The following is an 18,835-nucleotide window of genomic DNA, read 5'->3' as shown; positions in this document are numbered from 1 at the left end:
ACTAAAGAGCCTCTTGATGAAAGGGAAAGAGGAGAGTGAAAAAGTTGGCTTAAAGCTCAACATTCAGAAAACGAAGATCATGGGATTTGGTCCCATCACTTCATGGGAAATAGATGGGGAAACAGTGGAAACAGGGTCAGACTTTATTTTTGGGGGCTCCAAAATCACTGCAGATGGTGACTGCAGCCATGAAATTAAAAGATGCTTACTCCTGGGAAGAAAGTTATGACCAACCTAGATAGCGTATTGAAAAGCAGAGACATTACTTGCTGACTAAGGTCCGTCTAGTCAAGGCTATGGTTTTTCCTGTGGTCATGTATGGATGTGAGAGTTGGACTGTGAAGAAGGCTGAGCGCTGAAGAATTGATGCTTTTGAACTGTGGTGTTGGAGAAGACTCTTGAGAGTCCCTTGAACTGCAAGGAGGTCCAGCCAGTCCATTCTGAAGGAGATCAGCCCTGGGATTTCTTTGGAAGGGATGATGCTAAAGCTGAAGCTCCAGTACTTTGGCCACCTCATGAGAAGAGTTGACTCATTGGAAAAGACTCTGATGCTGGGAGGGATTGGCGGCAGGAGGAGAAGGGGATGACCAAGGATGAGATGGCTGGATGGCATCCCTGACTCGATGGACGTGAGTCCGAGTGGACTCTGGGAGTTGGTGATGGACAGGGAGGCCTGGCATGCTGCGATTCATGGGGTCGCAAAGAGTCGGACACGACTGAGCGACTGGACTGGACTGATAGCATCATTCATTGTTTTCTACTTTTTCCCTCTGCTGAGATTGATGTATTAAAACCTCCCATAGTGATTATATATTGGGCTTCCCTGGTGGCTCAGTTGGTAAAGAATCTGTCTGCAATCCAGGAGACCTGAGTTCAATCCCTAGGTTGGGAAGATCCCCTGGAGAAGGAAAAGGCTACCCACTCCAATATTCTGGCCTGGAGAATTCCATCGACTGTATAGGCCATGGGGTTGTGAAGAGTCAAATACAACTGAGTGACTTTCACTTTCTTTCCATTTTCATAGTGATTATAAATTTTGTCTATTTCTCCTTATAGTTCTGGCAATTTTCACTTTTATATTCTGAAGCAATGTTCTTATGTTCAGAGATATGCAGAAGAGTTACATCACACTGTTGGTTTGATCCCAATATATTTTTTAAAAATCATCTTTTGTCTTCAGAAAGGCACTGTAACTTAAAAGACTACTTTTGCCATTATCAATATTGCTATTTCAGTTACTTATCACATACATTGCTGGTGGAAATTCAAAATAGTGTAGGAACTTTGAAAAACATTTTTGAAGTGTCTTATAAATTTAAACATACATTTACCATATGACCCAGCAATCCCACACCTAGGCACTTCCCCCAAGAGAAATGAAATCATAACAGCCATACAAAAAATTGCTTGAAAAAGAAAACAACTTTATTCATAATGACCAACACCAGAAAGAGCTAAATGTTCATCAACTGGTAGATAAATTTTAATATATTATACGTTGGACCACTACTCAGCAAACTACGGATCCACAGAACAACGTGAAGTAATCTCCAGAGTATTATGCTAAGTGAAAGAAGGCAGACCAAAGGCTACATGCTGCGTGATTCCACTTTTGTGACATTCTGGAGAAGGTGCAGTTATATCGCTGAACGCAGTTCAGTAGTCACTGGGGAACGGAACTGGTGAAGGGCCTTAATGCAGAGGGTCATAAAGAAATATTCATGGACATATTCTGTATCATGATTGTGCCTCTAGTTACTAATCGTATGCGTTTGCCACTTAAAAGTGGTGAGTTTTCTCATACTGTATGTAAATTATACCTCAATAAATCAGACCCACCCCAAATCCTAAAATAATACAGAAAGGAATAAATCACCCTAACCTTTCAAGAGCCAGGACAGAGGTTGAGGGGGTAGACAGCCATAAATACACATACACACTGGAAGCTGGACTATAGGGAGTGAGAAGTACTAGACTTAGGAAGCCAAAGAGAGCTGACACCAAGCCAGAAGTGGGAGAATCAGCTGATGCCCCAGAATCCCCAACAGGCTCTGGAATTACACGCGTCACGCACTTCTAAAACTATCATGCAAGTGGAGCTGAGGAAAGGAAGGTTGTTTGGGAAACTGGTAGAAAACAGATGCTCTTGTTATCTCTCTCACTCTAGGAAACTGCATGTGTTTCCCCCACGAAGGCAGATTCAGAGGCACGGGTGATGAGCGTGGGGCTGAGTCTGGTTTGTGGAAGAATTAAGTGGGTGTCTATGCAGAATTCTGAGACACCCCCCAGCCTCATTTTCAATTCATTTCTAACAATGCCAGGAGCCAGATGTATACTCCAAGCAGGAAAGGGAATTATTTCTCTTGACAAGCCTGAGTGAAAATACTTTCAGATACTGATGCGGAATGTCACCTATTGAAATGACCCAGCTGGACCACTCTAGAATAAATCCTAATAAGCTGTAAACCCTAGCACACCAAGAAAGATCTTTCAAACAGCTTTAATAAGAACTACTATATGAAATGTACGTAAGCATACAGGGCATGCATACGTGCTCAGTAGAGAGTTATTTTTTAATTATACTTTAAATTATACTTCAATTATACTCTAAAAAACAATGATAAATGAATGTTTTTGAATCTATTAATCAGCTTAAGAAACAATAGTACTTCCTTCTTATATATGAACAGATTGTGTGAGATTTTCAGACATTTGAGGAAAATCTCCAACTAAGATCAAACACAAAGACCAAAACACATATTGTTTTAAAGAAATGTAACTTGGAAGAGGCAAAGACAGTGTAGGGAGATAACCAAAATTTATGTAAACTCGAGAATTATTATTTTCAAAGAGTGAGGAAAGGATATAGCTGCAGTGAAATGAGTAGAAGGGTTATAAAGATAAACTTCCAGAAAACAAGAAATTAAAAATGTGAGTCTCAGACATTTAAAAATTCAGCTGAGTGATTGAAAGTTGGGAAGAATCTCCCCCACCTCACCCCGACAAAAGAATTTGACCAAGGGATTAGAAGCAGGAGGTAGAAGAAAAAGGGAACGAGAGGAAGAGTCAAGGAGGAATTTCAAAATGAGACACCAGAGAAAACGGGGAGGACATGAGGGGGCAAGGAGAGGAGGAGGACGGAGACACGATGGGGCAAGAAGAGGAGGGCGGAGCTCAAAGTCATGTCAGGATGTACAGAATTCCAAGCGATCGTGCGAGTAGCTAAAACTGAAGAATAAAGCCTAGCCTATTATTTTAAAACATACAAATGAAAACTACAAGAAATATCTAGAAGAGTTTCAAGTAGTTGCTTCCAAGAGTGCATGCTGAGAGTGAGAAGCTGGAATGGCAGCGGAGGTGGGAAGAAGTGTATTGTTGTTCCCCTTATAACCCTTAGTGGTTTTTAAAGTGTTGCTGAATAAATTATAATATAGACACACACACACACACACACTCGTTGGTTTGCTCACATGTACACTCCGAATTCTGGTTTCCGTGCTGGTGCAGGACAAGATGGTCCCTCAAGCACCTCCTTTTACTGGGTCTTCTCAGGGGATCAGGTTGTCATTGGCACCATTTGCTGCCTGGGTTTATGGGTGTGCCCTAGGTGAGATGCAAACAGGCCCTTTTAGAAATGCAGCCTGTGTGTGTGTATGTGCGTGTGTGTGCGTGTGTGTGTGTGTGTATGTGTGTGTGCGCACTCAGTCTCCCAGTCATGTCTGACTCTCCACGACCCCATGGACTATAGCTCACCAGGCTCCTTGGTCCATGGGATTCTCTAGGCAAGGATACTGGAGTGGGTTGCCACTTCCTCCTCCACGGGATCTTCCCGACCCAGGGATCGAACCCAAATCTCCTGCATTGGCAGTCGGGTTCTTTACCAATGAGCCACCTGGGAAGCGCACAGACTGTGACCTAAGCATTTTTTTTTTAAGATTTTTTTAATGTGGGCCATTTTTAAAGTCTTTATTGAACTTGTTACGATACTGCTTCTGTTTCATAGCTTTCGGTTTTCTGACCACAAGGCATGTGGGATCTTGGCTCCCTGGACAGTGGTTGAACCCGTACCTCCTGTATTGGAAGGCGAAACTTTAACCACTAGACCTCTTGTATTGGAAGGCAAAGTCTTAACCGCTAGCCTCGGCGTTATTAATTGATGCTTCAGCTGACTGTACTAAACAAGCAAAGACCATAGCCTGTCAAAAGGAAAATAATTTTTTTCAAATATAGAAAGGAACTGCAGTTTACTGCCTTATTAAAAACAACGGATTAAATAGCCAACTAAGAAAACAAAAGCGGAATATGCAGAGACCAATGATGGGAGTGTCATGAAGTAAGGGTTATGATTATTCCACTTTTGTACACCTGAATTGAAAAAGAATCTATCGTGTATACATTACTTCAGTGTACCATACACTGTGTGTATACTCAGTGAACAATACAATAATTCTCATAATGGTAATACCTTTAGAACGAGAGTGAAACGGCCATGCACAGAAGCAGTCTACAGGAGGAGGCTGTTGTTCCCGACCTTCGTGTGAGCCTTAGCCACCGGTGAAAGCCTTACTGCATGTGAAGCGGCTCTGCTATCCTCAGACCACTTTACAGAGGCTGCCCAGCTGTTTTCTTGCAGTAAAGTTTGCCATCTACTGGATATTGTAAGAAGTTCCAGAATAATGGGGTTCGGACTTTTCCTTTTTTCTTAAGTGCAGCAGGACTCCTCCAAGGAAGATGCCGTGAGCAATCCCAACACACATAACTGCACCGAGGAGCAGCTCAATGTGAGGAAGGGAGACCTCCAGCCCAGCCACTCAGCCCCCAGCCTTTCTGGGGACACCTGCGGGGAGCCCGAGGGGCTGAAGAGCAATCTGAAATCGCTGTTTAGGAGAAAAGGAACTGTTTCGGAGAGTTTCTGTAATTCTTTTGTATTTGCTATTTTGGTATTGCTAGGGCTAAAAAAATGTGTATATTTTAATATAAATATGCACTATATGTAAGTATATATGCAAACGTATGTATCTTTGCTAAGAAATAAAAAGTAACTTGACCAGTTTTAAAGACTATAAGCACACAAACATTAGTATTTACTTATGTGTGGGTATTTCTATTTTCTAATAATTTGATTTATTTGGAAAACAGCCATATTGGTAATTTAGCTTAGTTATAAGAATATATTTATTTGGAGCAATGACATACCAGAAGGTGATTTCAGGGAAAAGCATTTTAACATCTCTAAGATTACTCTGCATGTGTGCATGCTAAGTCACTTCAGTCGTGTCTGACTCTGCAACCCTATGGACTGTAGCCCGCCAGGCTCCTCTATCCATGGGATTCTCCAGGCAAGAATACTGAAGTGGGTTGCCATGCCCTCCTCCATGGGATCTTCCCAATTTATTCCTTTGTCCTTGATGGCTTTAATACACTTATCTCTGAAACAGAAATGTAATTCTCAGATTTAAAAATCATCAGTAAAGAATCTAAAACTTTTATCAATTTTTTATTAGCAATGTTTTTGGCAGTGTTTAGACTGGCCGACCATAGATGAGCCTCTGTGTGTCTGTGTGTGTGTGTGTGTGTGTGTCTGTGTGTCTGTGTCTGTCTGTGTCTGTGTCTGTGTGTCTGTGTGTGTGTCTGTGTGTCTGTGTGTGTTTTGGATGACAAACAAAGCCTGTGAAGTGAGACACACTCTGTCGGGCCTGGCTCTGGCATGCACAGCCTCTGTTTCCTCAGCTACAGAGAAGGAGAAACAGTAGAATATACTTCTTAGGGTTTTTGTGATAACTAAGTCACTAGATTTAAATGCTTGGCAGACATGCAGTAAATGGTCAGTAAATGTTAGCTCTTACTGTTATATAAGATGCTTAGAGATTGTTTGGGAAAAAGTTACTGGATTAACAGAAAATGGAGCAATAACAATAATAACCAAAAAAGTGTCATTTACTAACACAGTGTCACTGCAGGAGCTTCATTTGAGGAAACTATTAACAGAGACCCGGCAGAGAAGGCAATGGCAGCCCACTCCAGCACTCTTGCCTGGAAAATCCCATGGATGGAGGGGCCTGGCGGGCTGCAGTCTTTGGGGTCGCAAAGAGTAGGACATGACTGAGCGATTTCACTTTCTTTCTTTCTATAGCTCCTTTTGGAGAAGGAAATGGCAACCTTCTCCAGTGTTCTTGCCTGGACAATCCCATGCACGGAGGGGCCTGGTGGGCTACAGTCTATGGGGTTGCAAAGAGTCGGACACGACTAAGCAACTAACACGCACACACAACAGAGACTCAAGTGCACACTTACACAGCGAGACTACCAATGGGCTGATCCAATACGCCAAAGACACTTTTCCCATAAACTGCATGACATATATACAACACTGCGTATAAAATAGAGAACTAATGAGGCCAGACACTCTACTCGGTGCTCTGTGGTGACCTCAATGGGAAGGAAATCCAAACAAGAGAATATATATATATGTATATATACATGGAGAGAGAGAGAGAGAGAGAGATGATTCACTTCGATATACAGCAGAAAATAACACAACGTTGTGAAAAACTACACTCCAATAAAAATTAAATAAAGTACCTGGACTCAGTCAGGATCAAACTGAGATGAATGAGGTTTAGACTGAGAAAAAAACCTGCTCTCACACAAGAATATCTTCACTATCTCACTGTATATTTCGAGTGCCATTTAAATTTGGGGCTCAGAGAAGCACCTCACAAATTGATAAGGGTTTTCTGTTCAGAGGATCTGCTGTGTTCCCAGTGCCTATTACGCCCAACAAATGCTCAGTGACTATTCTGTGAATTTTCATAGTCAAAGCCAAGATCTCACCTTAAAGATGTCCCTTCCTGTTTAAACTCGGCATGTGTACAAGTCCACCTGCGTTTATTTGTAGGGCTAACAACTGACCCTTGTTTCTCTGTTTTTTATGTAAAGGCCCTCTTATTACAGCTCTTCTTAGTCTTTTCCTAGGAACTCCCCCCATTAGCACTCTCATTTTTGAGTTGAGCCCTCATTTTTATTTACTCTAAGAATCAAGTCTGTTAGCAGAAGGGAAGGAAGGAAGGTAGGAGGGACTAGTGTTATTGCTCATATCCGGGTTAAATTAGCAGTTCAAAATACGCCTCACCTTTAAGTAGGGCACTCACCTGCACTCCCACAATTACAAACGAAGTGTCCTCTGCTCACTGCTCTGCGGTAGGTACTTCACTGTGTTTTCTCCTCAAGCAACTGAGACCTGGCCAGGGCCTGGGGAAACTGCTGCCTGGGGTGGGAGTAAGGGCGTGCCGGCTGCAGGACAGGCACTTCTTTAACATGCTAAGGGGCAGGCTTTGCTGCTGCTGCTGCTGCTGTTCAGTCCCCAAGTCATGTCCGACCCTTTGCAACGCCATGGATGGCAGCATGCCTGGCCTCCCTTTAAAGATACAGGCACAGGATTTAAAGATCTATTATTTCTACTTTTAATATACATTTAACCTAATTTCACCTAAATAAAAATGAAAGATGAATTGAGGGATTGTGAACATTAATTCAATTTTCCCAGCAACATCTACTGAATAGTTTCTGATACCCTGTCATGTCAAAGACCTTTTCTTACAGAAGTAAATGTTTGTTAGCGAATTGTTTTCATTTGTACTTTTGTTTTTATTAAAATATCAACAAAGTCTACTGTCTTGTAGAGACATCTTGCTTATATCCTTAGTGTTTTTAGAAGTTAATATAGATTTCTACATTAAACCAGCTCTCAAAAGCCACTGTTGATTTCTATAATTGGAACAACCATTGACTTAATAAAGAGGACTTAAATCAGCTGATGCTGGGAAAGACTGAAGGCAAGAAGAGAAGGGGATGACAGAGGATGAGATGGTTGAATGGAATGAGTTTGAGCAAGCTCCAGGAGTTGGTGATGGACAGGGAATCCTGGCGTGCTGCAGTCCATGGGGTGGCAAAGAGTCAGATATGACTGAGCAACTGAACTGAACTCAGCTGTCAAAGGAAAACATTTTTATTCACATTTTATTGTCTCTTCCTCATTCAGAAATATGGTAAATTGGATGGACCCTGTCATTTTGGTGAACCATCTAACAATTTCAATCATGGTGCTGTGTTAGCGGCTCAGTCCTGTCTGACTCTTTTGCAACCTCATGGACTGTAGCCCGCCAGGCTCCTCTGTCCATAGGATTCTCCAGGCAAGAATACTGGAGTGGGTTGCCATTTCCTGCTCCAGGGGATCTTCCCCACCCAGGGATCGAACCCCTGTCTCCTGCATTGTAGTCAGGTTCTCTACTACTGAGCCACCAGGGTAGCTCATTTCAATAATAGTTTGTATTTCAAATAGCAAATATTTGGGATTTGGGGGTTTCAAATTATCCACAATAACTTGCCTTTAGAATGAAATAGGTTATAAACAATGCTAGAGATAGAGGAGAAATTTCCAGATCAAAGAATTCCACGTCAGGGAAGGGGCTGGTTAAATTTTCTTGAGCCTGGCTTTCTGCAGAGACTGAACTTTAATCCCAGGGTTGGGACTGCAGTGGGGGGGTGGGGAAAGGACGTGGCAGGAGAGGTGCATCTTTATTCGGGAAGTAGCCAAAACGGCCCACACGTGGTGGGTAATCAATAGGAATGTTGAATAATGGATGAATGAGCAAGAAAACCTGGATTCCCGCTTAAGCCTGGCTGTGAAGCTCTCACTCTCACCTCTTTTGATAAAATCAAGTACAGCAAATCATAGGGTAAATTGCTCACTTTGATACGCATGATGAGAGGATCACACGGGACAGTTCAAGAAGTAGATGGGCCCTTTAAGACGTTTCTTTTCTCTGCATTCCTGTGGCCTCTAAAAAACTAGGTATTCATTCTCTCCTACCTAGCTATCTCTATAGACGGGTTTTAAATTCTGAATTGAGGCAAATTTACTGTAATGGCAAGAGTACAATTTTGCGGTAAGACAGAGAGAGGTTTAAATTTTGGCTCTGCTGTTTTCCATACCTGTGGTCTGAGAATGCGTGTCATTAGCCTGCCTCCTCATTTCTGAGGGAGACACTACGCAGCCTTCAGAACAAGGGCTTTGGAACCTGGGTTTAAATCCTGACTCTGCCACTTACAGACAGTATGAGTTGTATTCAGATACTTAACACCTCTGTGCCTTAGCTCTCATTTTTATAAAAGTGATGCCTACCCCATAATTTTATTGGCAATATTAGTTAATACATATAAAATGCCCAGCAGTGCTTGTAACAGCGAGAGTGTTGTCAGCCAATTCATGCTATTGTTATTATCATGAGAGGTAAAAAGGATAACATACATAAAGTTCTTTATAAAAATGTATAATAAAGTAATTATCTAATCAGTATTACTTGTTTTTCCTTTCAGTGCAGAGTTCAAAGCATAGACGCCTTGGTCCCCTTCTACTGACAAGCACAGTACCACCACATAGTGAGTGCCTGGTAAGTGTATGTTTAATAAATGAATCCGTGCAAGGAAAATGAGAGTGCATGTCTATTCTGGAAAGAGTTATTAGTTTCTGAGTTCTGGAAAGTGCAAGGGTACTGTCATCACACACGCCTGAGAACCTTTCCTTGCGATCAGGAGGGAGCCAGCCCCACCAACTGCGCGTTTAGCACCCTTAGCTCACGGGCAGACCCCGCAGCACGACTTCCCTGCTGAGAAGCCTGCGCTGGAGCTCGCTGGTGTCACCTGCATCTCACCTGCTCTAGAGTGTCCATGGACTCACCAAGGACTTTTCCCACAAAGGTATTTTAAGTCCCTTGGGTATGGGTGCCATCTTGCTAGGTGCCTTTTACGTACGATTTCTGATCGTTAACATTGGCACACGTGAGATCAGGGCCTGCTTCTCCAAAGCTTTCTTTTGCTCTCAAAGCTTCCCCATGAGAACAGAAGCCTCTGGGTCCTCATCTCCACAGCCTACACACCTGAGCACAGGTCTGGATGGGGTCAGGGTGAGGGACCAATGGATCACACACGCTAACCCCAGAGAAGGGGCCCTGCCCTTGGTCATCCTTAAACATAACTAAAGAATGAAACTGTGAAGGTCATTTTTACTAAGTGCCAATCACTGATGATTGCAATGAGAATCTAATTATGTCCCTTTGACATTAAAATCATCTAAAGCTAATCAGGCCTGGGTACTCTGACCTTATTATAATCCATGTAAATTTTAGTAAGGATAGGCTTGTAAGTGACCCCTTTTATTTAAAGGGATACTTACATTTTACTAGGTCCTTGCCTCTAGTGAATTGAATTCCACAGTAAAGCTAAAAATGTTCTAAATGAAGAGAAAAATAAAAGTTCTTTTTTCCCCACTCCTTCAGTTCAGTTCAGTCATTCAGTCATGTCCAACTCTTTGCGACCCCATGGACCGCAGCACACCAAGCCTCCCTGTGCATCACCAACTCCCGGAGTCCACCCAAACCCATGTCCATCAAGTCGGTGATGCCATCCAGCCATCTCATCCTCTGTCATCCCCTTCTCCTCCTGCCCTCAATCTTTCCCAGCATCGGGGTCTTTTCAAATGAGTTAGCTCTTTGCATCAGGTGGCCAAAGTATTGGAGTTTCAGCTTACCACTATTTTCTTAACTAATCAATGATCAACAGACATAATCTCAATATTAATTATAAAACCATCCTACAGAATCATTTAGTTACATGGCTAGTCTTGTTCTAAAATGATACTTGAAAGTTTTATTATTTTCCACTAGATTTTTATCAGATTTTAAAGTAATTATGTTATACAGAAGTAAGGTTAAAGAAAATAAAGAAAATTGGTAAAATAAGTGAAAACAGACTTTCAAATTTTAGCACATTCTGCTGTACCCAAAACAGTACCGACAATATAAGAATGAAAAACTTAGGATAAACTAGTGTTTCAGTTTTATTTTTGACATTACCAAAATGCCTCCAATACCTGGGTTCCTAGGGATAAATACCTCATTAATTCCTCTACAAAAAAATATGGGGTTGGAGGTATTATAGCTATTTTATAAGTAGGGAATTGAGGTTCAAGGATGTTCAATAAATTCTCCAAAGTTATGCAGCTAATATGTGTTCCATTAGGATGCCACGAAGACTTTAAACATTTTTTGAAAAAATTCAAATAAAAATGGAATCATAAAAAAGAAGTATCGAAGAAGTGTCTAGACCAGCATTCCCACACTTTGTCACTCATCTGAACCATGAGGATCTCATGAACTTGTGGACTTTCTGAGTCAGCATTTCTAGTGAGCTCCCAGGGGTGCTGATACTGAGGGTCCAGACCACACTTTGAACACCAGGGCTCTCTTCCTGCCTTGTCTAACAGAGGTATGATGTGGGTGGGTCACATATGTAACGTTAAGTCTTCTAGTGAAAAATATAATTTAAATTATAACTAAGAGGTAAAAATTGGCAGGTATAATTAACTTGTGGATCACAATAAACTGTGGGAAATTCTGAAAGAGATGGGAATACCAGACCACCTGACCTGCCTCTTGAGAAATCTGTATGTAGGTCAGGAAGCAACAGTTAGAACTGGACATGGAACAACAGACTGGTTTCAAATAGGAAAAGGAGTTGGTCAAGGCTGTATATTGTCACCCTGCTTATTTAACTTCTATGCAGAGTACATCATGAGAAACGCTGGACTGGAAGAAGCACAAGCTGGAATCAAGACTGCCGGGAGAAATATCAATAACCTCAGATATGCAGATGACACCACCCTTATGGCAGAAAGTGAAGAGGAGCTAAAAAGCCTCTTGATGAAAGTGAAAGAGGAGAGTGAAAAAGTTGGCTTAAAACACAGCATTCAGAAAATGAAGATCATGGCATCTGGTCCCATCACTTCATGGGAAATAGATGGGGAAACAGTGGAAACAGTGTCAGACTTTATTTTTTGGGGCTCCAAAATTACTGCAGATGGTGACTGCAGCCATAAAATTAAAAGACGCTTACTCCTTGGAAGAAAAGTTATGACCAACCTAGATAGTATATTCAAAAGCAGAGACATTACTTTGCTGACTAAGGTCGGTCTAATCAAGGCTATGGTTTTTCCTGTGGTCATGTATGGATGTGAGAGTTGGACTGTGAAGAAGGGTGAGCGCCGAAGAATTGATGCATTTGAACTGTGGTGTTGGAGAAGACTCTTGAGAGTCCCTTGGACTGCAAGGACATCCAACCAGTCCATTCTGAAGGAGATCAGCCCTGGGATTTCTTTGGAAGGGATGATGCTAAAGCTGAAGCTCCAGTACTTTGGCCACCTCATGCGAAGAGTTGACTCATTGGAAAAGACTCTGATGCTGGGAGGGATTGGGGGCAGGAGGAGAAGGGGACGACAGAGGATGAGATGGCTGGATGGCATCACTGACTCGATGGACGCGACACTCAGTGAACTCCGGGAGTTGGTGATGGACAGGGAGGCCTGGCGTGCTGCGATTCATGGGGTCACAAAGAGTTGGACACGACTGAGCGACTGAACTGAACAATTAACTTTAATAATATATTATGTTTAACCACATATAACTAAAACAGTATCATTCTAATATGTAATTAGGGTTAAAAATTAATGAGATATTTACATCTCTTCTCATACTAAGTTGTTGAAATCCTACATGCACTTTACACTGAGTGCATCACAGCCCTAGCTAGCAACAGTTTAAGTGCTCAGAGCCACATGTGACTCGTGGCTACTATGTTGAATAGTGGAGATCTCAATGGTTTTCTCATAATTTTGTTCAAGGAACTAATGTCTAGAAAAATTACATTTGGTTATAATTATGAGTAAGACATTCATCTTCTAGTATTGAAATAATCTTCTTTTAAGGCATGATTATAGTACTAGGCATAATACAGTACTGTGTGTGTGCTCAGTCATGTTCGATTCTTTGCAACCCTGTGGACTATATAGCCCACGAGGCTCCTCTGTCCACAGAATTTTCCAGGCAAGAACACTGGAGTGGGTTGCCATTTCTTCCTAGAGATATAGTACTAGGCATGAATAAAGATGCTTCAAGGCACTTTCTAAGAGCTTACTTATTACAATGTATATTCAAATTGTGCGCATCCTTAGAAGCCTATGTTCCCATGAATCATTCCCAGATCTTTGTGTTCTTGTTGATCTCCTGGCCTGAGCTGGCACAGAACTGATCATGTTAAGACATCACACTTATTTATGTTGTTCCTGAATTGTTCTGTTTCACAAATGGTGACTTGTCTCCCCAGTTAGCAAAGGAACTCTTTAAGTTTAGGAAACAGAACATTCCCCACTTCAGTCTGTCCGTACACAGGCTCTGTGTATTTAGCAGCAACCCCACTTGGCACCCTAGCTCCTGCATGGTGCAGTAAGTACATGCTGCTGGCTTTGCTGATTGATAGGTTTTCCCCCGGGGAAATTTGTCCTGCTCACTTTAAGGCTCACCGCACTTAGACAGAGAGAATGATTTTCTAGTCTGGTCACTGCAGGTCGTTAGCCAGATTTGGGGAAAACCCAGGTTACTGTGGTTACTTGATAACTTGGAAACAATGGTGAATACATTTCATTTTCTTTTTATCCAGCTAAAAGCCCCATGACACCGAGTGTAGCAAGTACAATGCCCTTGTGCCTTTGGTCTGGGCAAGATTCTGGTGGCCTGCTGCCCAGGGCACCCTGGCACCCACTGTTCTAGCAGGCCCCAGTGCACTCAGACCCACCCCAGCTCCCCAGCACACCCCATGGCACGCCTGGACCGTGGGTCTCCATCTCCCAGGACCCATCTGGCAAACTCTACCTACCCCAGAAGGCTGTGGCAAGAGCACACGGGATGAAGGCTGAGCCTTCCTTGCTAAGTACAGAACATCGGGAAAACGAGAGAAAACTGGAGGGAGGCATGTGGTTGCTGATGTTCTTCTGAAAGTTGAATGTCTCATATTTGAATCTGCTGCTTAACTGAATAGAAAATAAGGAAAGTCTAAGGCTAGTTCTACTGTGGAAATGACACAGAAGGGAGCTTCATGAGCAGACACAAGACGCCGTACTGTAGGAAGGCATGGCTGTACCTTGGCACTTAAAATATTGTGGAGGTGGGTGGGTAGATAGGGAAAAAAGGATGAACTCAAGAAAATAATTAATTCCTGATAAATTAAGTAAATTAATACTTTGCATAGTAATAGAAAACATTTTACTTGATATAAATTAGGTTTTTAAGTAAATCCCATATATTATTAATCATTGCATATACCACCCATTTCCAGCATAGACTCAATAACTGGTAATTCATAACTGAACTGAAACAAGCAAGCTTAATCCCTATCTCCCGAAATGTAACTAATTGTTTTTTCTAAGCCTGGTAGGCTACGGTCCATGGGGTCGCAAAGAGTCAGACGTGACTTAGCAACTAAAGCACCACTACCAGGCTTACTGTATTTTTTTTTCTCTTGAAAAGTTGTCTGCAGCCCACCACCATCTATTAATATCTCTGCATCATATACGTGGTTATACTCCCACTGATCTTACACTTAGAAGGAGCTCTTGAATGAAACACGTGTATGAAATGGGAGCCTTCATTGTGTTAGTTGCTGAGTTGTGTCAGACTCTGTGACCCCATGGACTGTAGCCCGCCAGGCTCCTCTGTCCATGGGATTCCCAAGGCAAGAATACGGGAGTGGGCTGCCATTCCCTTTTCCAGGGGATATTTTCCTGACAATGGGATCAAACCCAGGTCTCCCACATTGCAGGCAGTTTCTTTACCATCTGAGCCACCAGGGAAGGCCAAATGGGCGTTTTCATTCTTTTCTACACCATTTTTTTTTTTTTACTGTGCTAAAACAATAAATTCAGAACAAATCCAGTAAACTTACCTAGGATAACACCTAGCAAATTGTAAGTCAAATGGAAACCATGCCTAATTTGAAGCACTCTGAAGGGCATAGCAAAGGATGAGAACTCAGCTTCATTAGTTGGAGCAGAAAGATGACCTCCTGTCAGTGAGCCTGGCAGGTATAATCACGGTGTGCCCCAGGCTTCCCCAAAGCACAGCCTTTTGGTGACCTGTGAGAAAGCTGATAGATACTACTGCAATACAATGAAAGAAGCCGCTTTACAGACAATTCCAATTTCATGATGGAGAGATAGACTAAGGATACAATCAATAATTTTCTGAAATGAAGGAGGCTAAGATCCTATCAGCTAAAGCCAGGTCTCTAGAGAACAATAAAACGCTTAAGCTTTACAAAATAAAAGCAAATTTAGTTTATTTACAAATTAAAGGGCTTCAGTCAAATAAGCCAATTAATATTTATCTTCCAAGGGGATGCTAATCCTGTGGTATAAAAGGGGTTAAGAGACCCTGAAAGAATCTGTTTACCTTGGGTCTATTTCTAAAGCACCCTATCATGTTGTTATAGAAACTACTGCGGGCTGAACATCTCCCTCTGTGATTATCACTATAGAAACCACCAGACGGCCAGAAGCCAGTTTTTCACCCATTAGCCATCACTCCCCTACCCTCCTCCAAGATGGTTTTGCTTCTAAATGCTTCTGTGCTGCTAGAAACAAAGGAGGAAACAAGGGTAAACAAAATTGGTGGGAAAGAAAAGACAGAGAGAGAGGAGGGCTCTTTACAAGCAATAAGGAGACCCCGGGTGTTTCAGTTTCCCTTTACAAAGAAAAGAAAGATAATTAGACAAGCAAACAAGCCTTTAACCTGGTGACTAAATCGCCTCATGACCATCTGTTCAGATTAAAAGTGAGCAATAAAGAAACTGCTATTCTCATATTTTTAAAGCCATCATTGGACATTTTCAAGAATTTCCCAGTTGAATATATGTCTATGTCTGATTTTTTTTTTCTCCTATGTAACTCAAATTAAATATAAAAAGTAATTTTCTAAGCCTTCCCTGGCAGCCCAGTGGTTAGGACCTGGCTGTTCCACTGATACGGCTCAGACTCAAACCCTGGTTGGGGAATGAGATCGTGCCAGCCGCAGAGCATGGCCAGGAATATAAACACATTTAAAAACTTAAATAGATAAATAGTTATGTAAATAAACAAGTAAATAAATAAAGAAAAGCCTTTTTTCTTATGATAGTTTCATATAAGATATTGTTAAGTTCTAGTATGGTGTCATAGGGAAAAACTCATGCTTTGATAACCATAATTTAATTCATTTCCCTTCCTCACAAGGTTGAAATCAGTTTTTAAGTTCTCATATGATTTTAAAGTTTTGGTACTGTTTTGTGTAAAAATGGCCTACATAAATTAAACCAGATGACAGAATTTTAAAAAAATTTTCTTTATCATACCTCAGACTTTATCTTTTCATACTGAATTGCCTTGTCTGTTAATAAATGACAAATTTGCTTGGACTTTATGGCTTTTGTTTTAAAATTCCAGCAGACATATACACAAACCTGACACTGAAATAACTCAGAATCAGATTTTTTGACATAAGGATGATGGTTTAAATATTTAAAAACTGTCACCCCCATGAAGATCTTAGAGATATCAAGGGTTGGAGGAGTTTGCTGGCAAGATAGCAGAGCAAGACATGAGCTCACATCTTCTTACAAAAACATCTAGGTCAAAACTAACTGCTGAACAATCATTGACCAAAACAATGCTGCAACCTACCGAAAAAGACAGCCCACCTCCAAAGACAAAGAAGCAGCCACAGCGCGGTAGGAAGGGTGCAATCACAACAAAATCAAATCCCATACCCCGCAGGTGCGTGACCCACAGAAAGGAAAATCATTGCACCACAGATTCTCCCACAGAAGTGGAAGCCCTGAGCCCTATGTTATGCTTCCCAGACTGGGAGTCAGGCAATGGGAGGAGGTGTCCCCAGAGAATCCTGCTCAGAAGGCCAGAGAGGTTTGAGTACAGGAATGCCACACGACTGGAGGAAACAGACCTTGTGTGTACCAGGGCCCAGGGAAAAAAATCAGTGACCTCATAAGAGACGGGTCCAGACCTGCTTGCTAGTCCTGGAGGGTCTCCTGTGGAGCTGGAGGCGGCTGAGGCTCACTGTGGGAACAAAGACACTGGCGGCAGCAGTTCTGGCAAGTACTCATTGGTGTGAGCCTTCCTGGAGGCCTCCTACTAGCCCAACCCAGGGGCCTGTAGGCTCCACGGCTGGGCTCCCTAAAGCCAAAGCACCAACGGGATAGGACAGCTGGACCATAAAGAAAGTTAAAGACCAAAGAACTGATGCTTCCGAAATGTGGCGCTGGAGAAGACTCTTGAGAGTCCCTTGGACTGCAAGGAGATCAAACCAGTCAATTCTAAAGGAAATCAATCCTGAATATTCACTGGAAACACTGATGCCCAGATATGCAGATGACACCACTTTTATGACATAAAGCGAAGAGGAACTAAAGAGCCTCTTGATGAAAGTAAAGGAGGAAAGTGAAAAAGTTGGCTTAAAACTCAACGTTCAAAAACCGAAGATCAAAAAAAAACAAAAACAAAAAAAAAAACCCGAAGATCATGGCATCCAGTCCCATTGCTTCAGGGCAAGTAGATGGAGAAACAATGGAAACAGTGACAGACTTTATTTCCTTGGGTTCCAATCACTGCAGATGGTGACTGCAGCTAGGAAATTAAAGGATGCTTGCTCCTTAGAAGAAAAGCTATGAGCAAACCTAGACAGCATATTAAAAAGCAGAGACATTACTTTGCCAACAAAGGTCTATATAATCAGATCTATGGTTTTTCCTGTGGTCATGTATGGATGTGAGAATTGGACCATGAAGAATGCTGAGCACCGAAGAACTGATGCTTTTGAACTGTGGTGTTGGAGAAGACTCTTGAGAGTCCCTTGTACTGCAAGCAGATCCCACCAGTCAACCCTAAAGGAAAGCAGCCCTGAATATTCACTGGAAGGACTGACGCTGAAGCTGAAGCTCCAGTACTCCGGCTCTCTGATACGAAGAGCCAACTCACTGGAAATGACCCTGATGCTGGGAAAGATTGAGAGCAGAAGGAGAAGGGGGCAACAGAGAATGCGATGGCTAGATAGCATCACCCACTCAATGGATCTGAGTTTGAGCAAACTCTGGGAAATGGTGTAGGACAGGGAAGACTGGGTGCTGCAGTCCATGGGGCTTCAAAGAGTCAGACACAACTCAGCGACTGAACACCACCGAACACCACCGAACACCACCAGCAACCTCAGAGTTGCTTCTGCTCTGACCCTGGAACATGTACATCCTTATTATTCTGAAATTATAATTATTTGGAGGACTACTGTTGCTGCTGTTATTGACATGATAACATATCATTCCTTCAGAAGAAACCTCCCAGAATTTGTGTCAGTTTATATCAATGTTTTCTCAGTAAAGAGTTTATTTGGCTTCTTTCTACAAGATAAAAGCACAAAAATTGTTCTTATAGACATAATTCACCTGTTTTACAAGCAGATCTCTTTTCTGAGATTTTTAATAGTTTTGAAATTTGATCTGAATTTATAGATATATTGGATCCTAACTTTCCATTGATATATATATACACACACACACACTATTTCTTATAATTGCATTTTCTTTTCTTTCACTAATTTTAGCTGTGCTATTTTATGAATCTATTACCTTCTTGAAATTGGACTAGACAAAATATTGTGGAAAAGGGTTCAGGTACTCGATACAGACAGTGAAAAATATATGAATAATATTAAATGTTGCCATCTGTAATTTTTGGAGAAACAGTATAAAAGTACTTTCTTTTATTTGCATGGATAATGGCCTCTATTCTGTAGCCATGCTCTCTTTTTCCTGCCCTAATAGTGTTTTATGAGTGAAATGGTATGCTTGTTTGGTTTCTACGGTGGGTTTTCGGGTGTCTTATTGAATAGCAACTGATAGCAAC

This window comes from Ovis canadensis, chromosome 12 (genome assembly GCF_042477335.2).
Source record: "Ovis canadensis isolate MfBH-ARS-UI-01 breed Bighorn chromosome 12, ARS-UI_OviCan_v2, whole genome shotgun sequence".
NCBI classification, from domain to species: Eukaryota; Metazoa; Chordata; class Mammalia; order Artiodactyla; family Bovidae; genus Ovis; species Ovis canadensis.
This window is presented reverse-complemented; position numbering follows the sequence as displayed.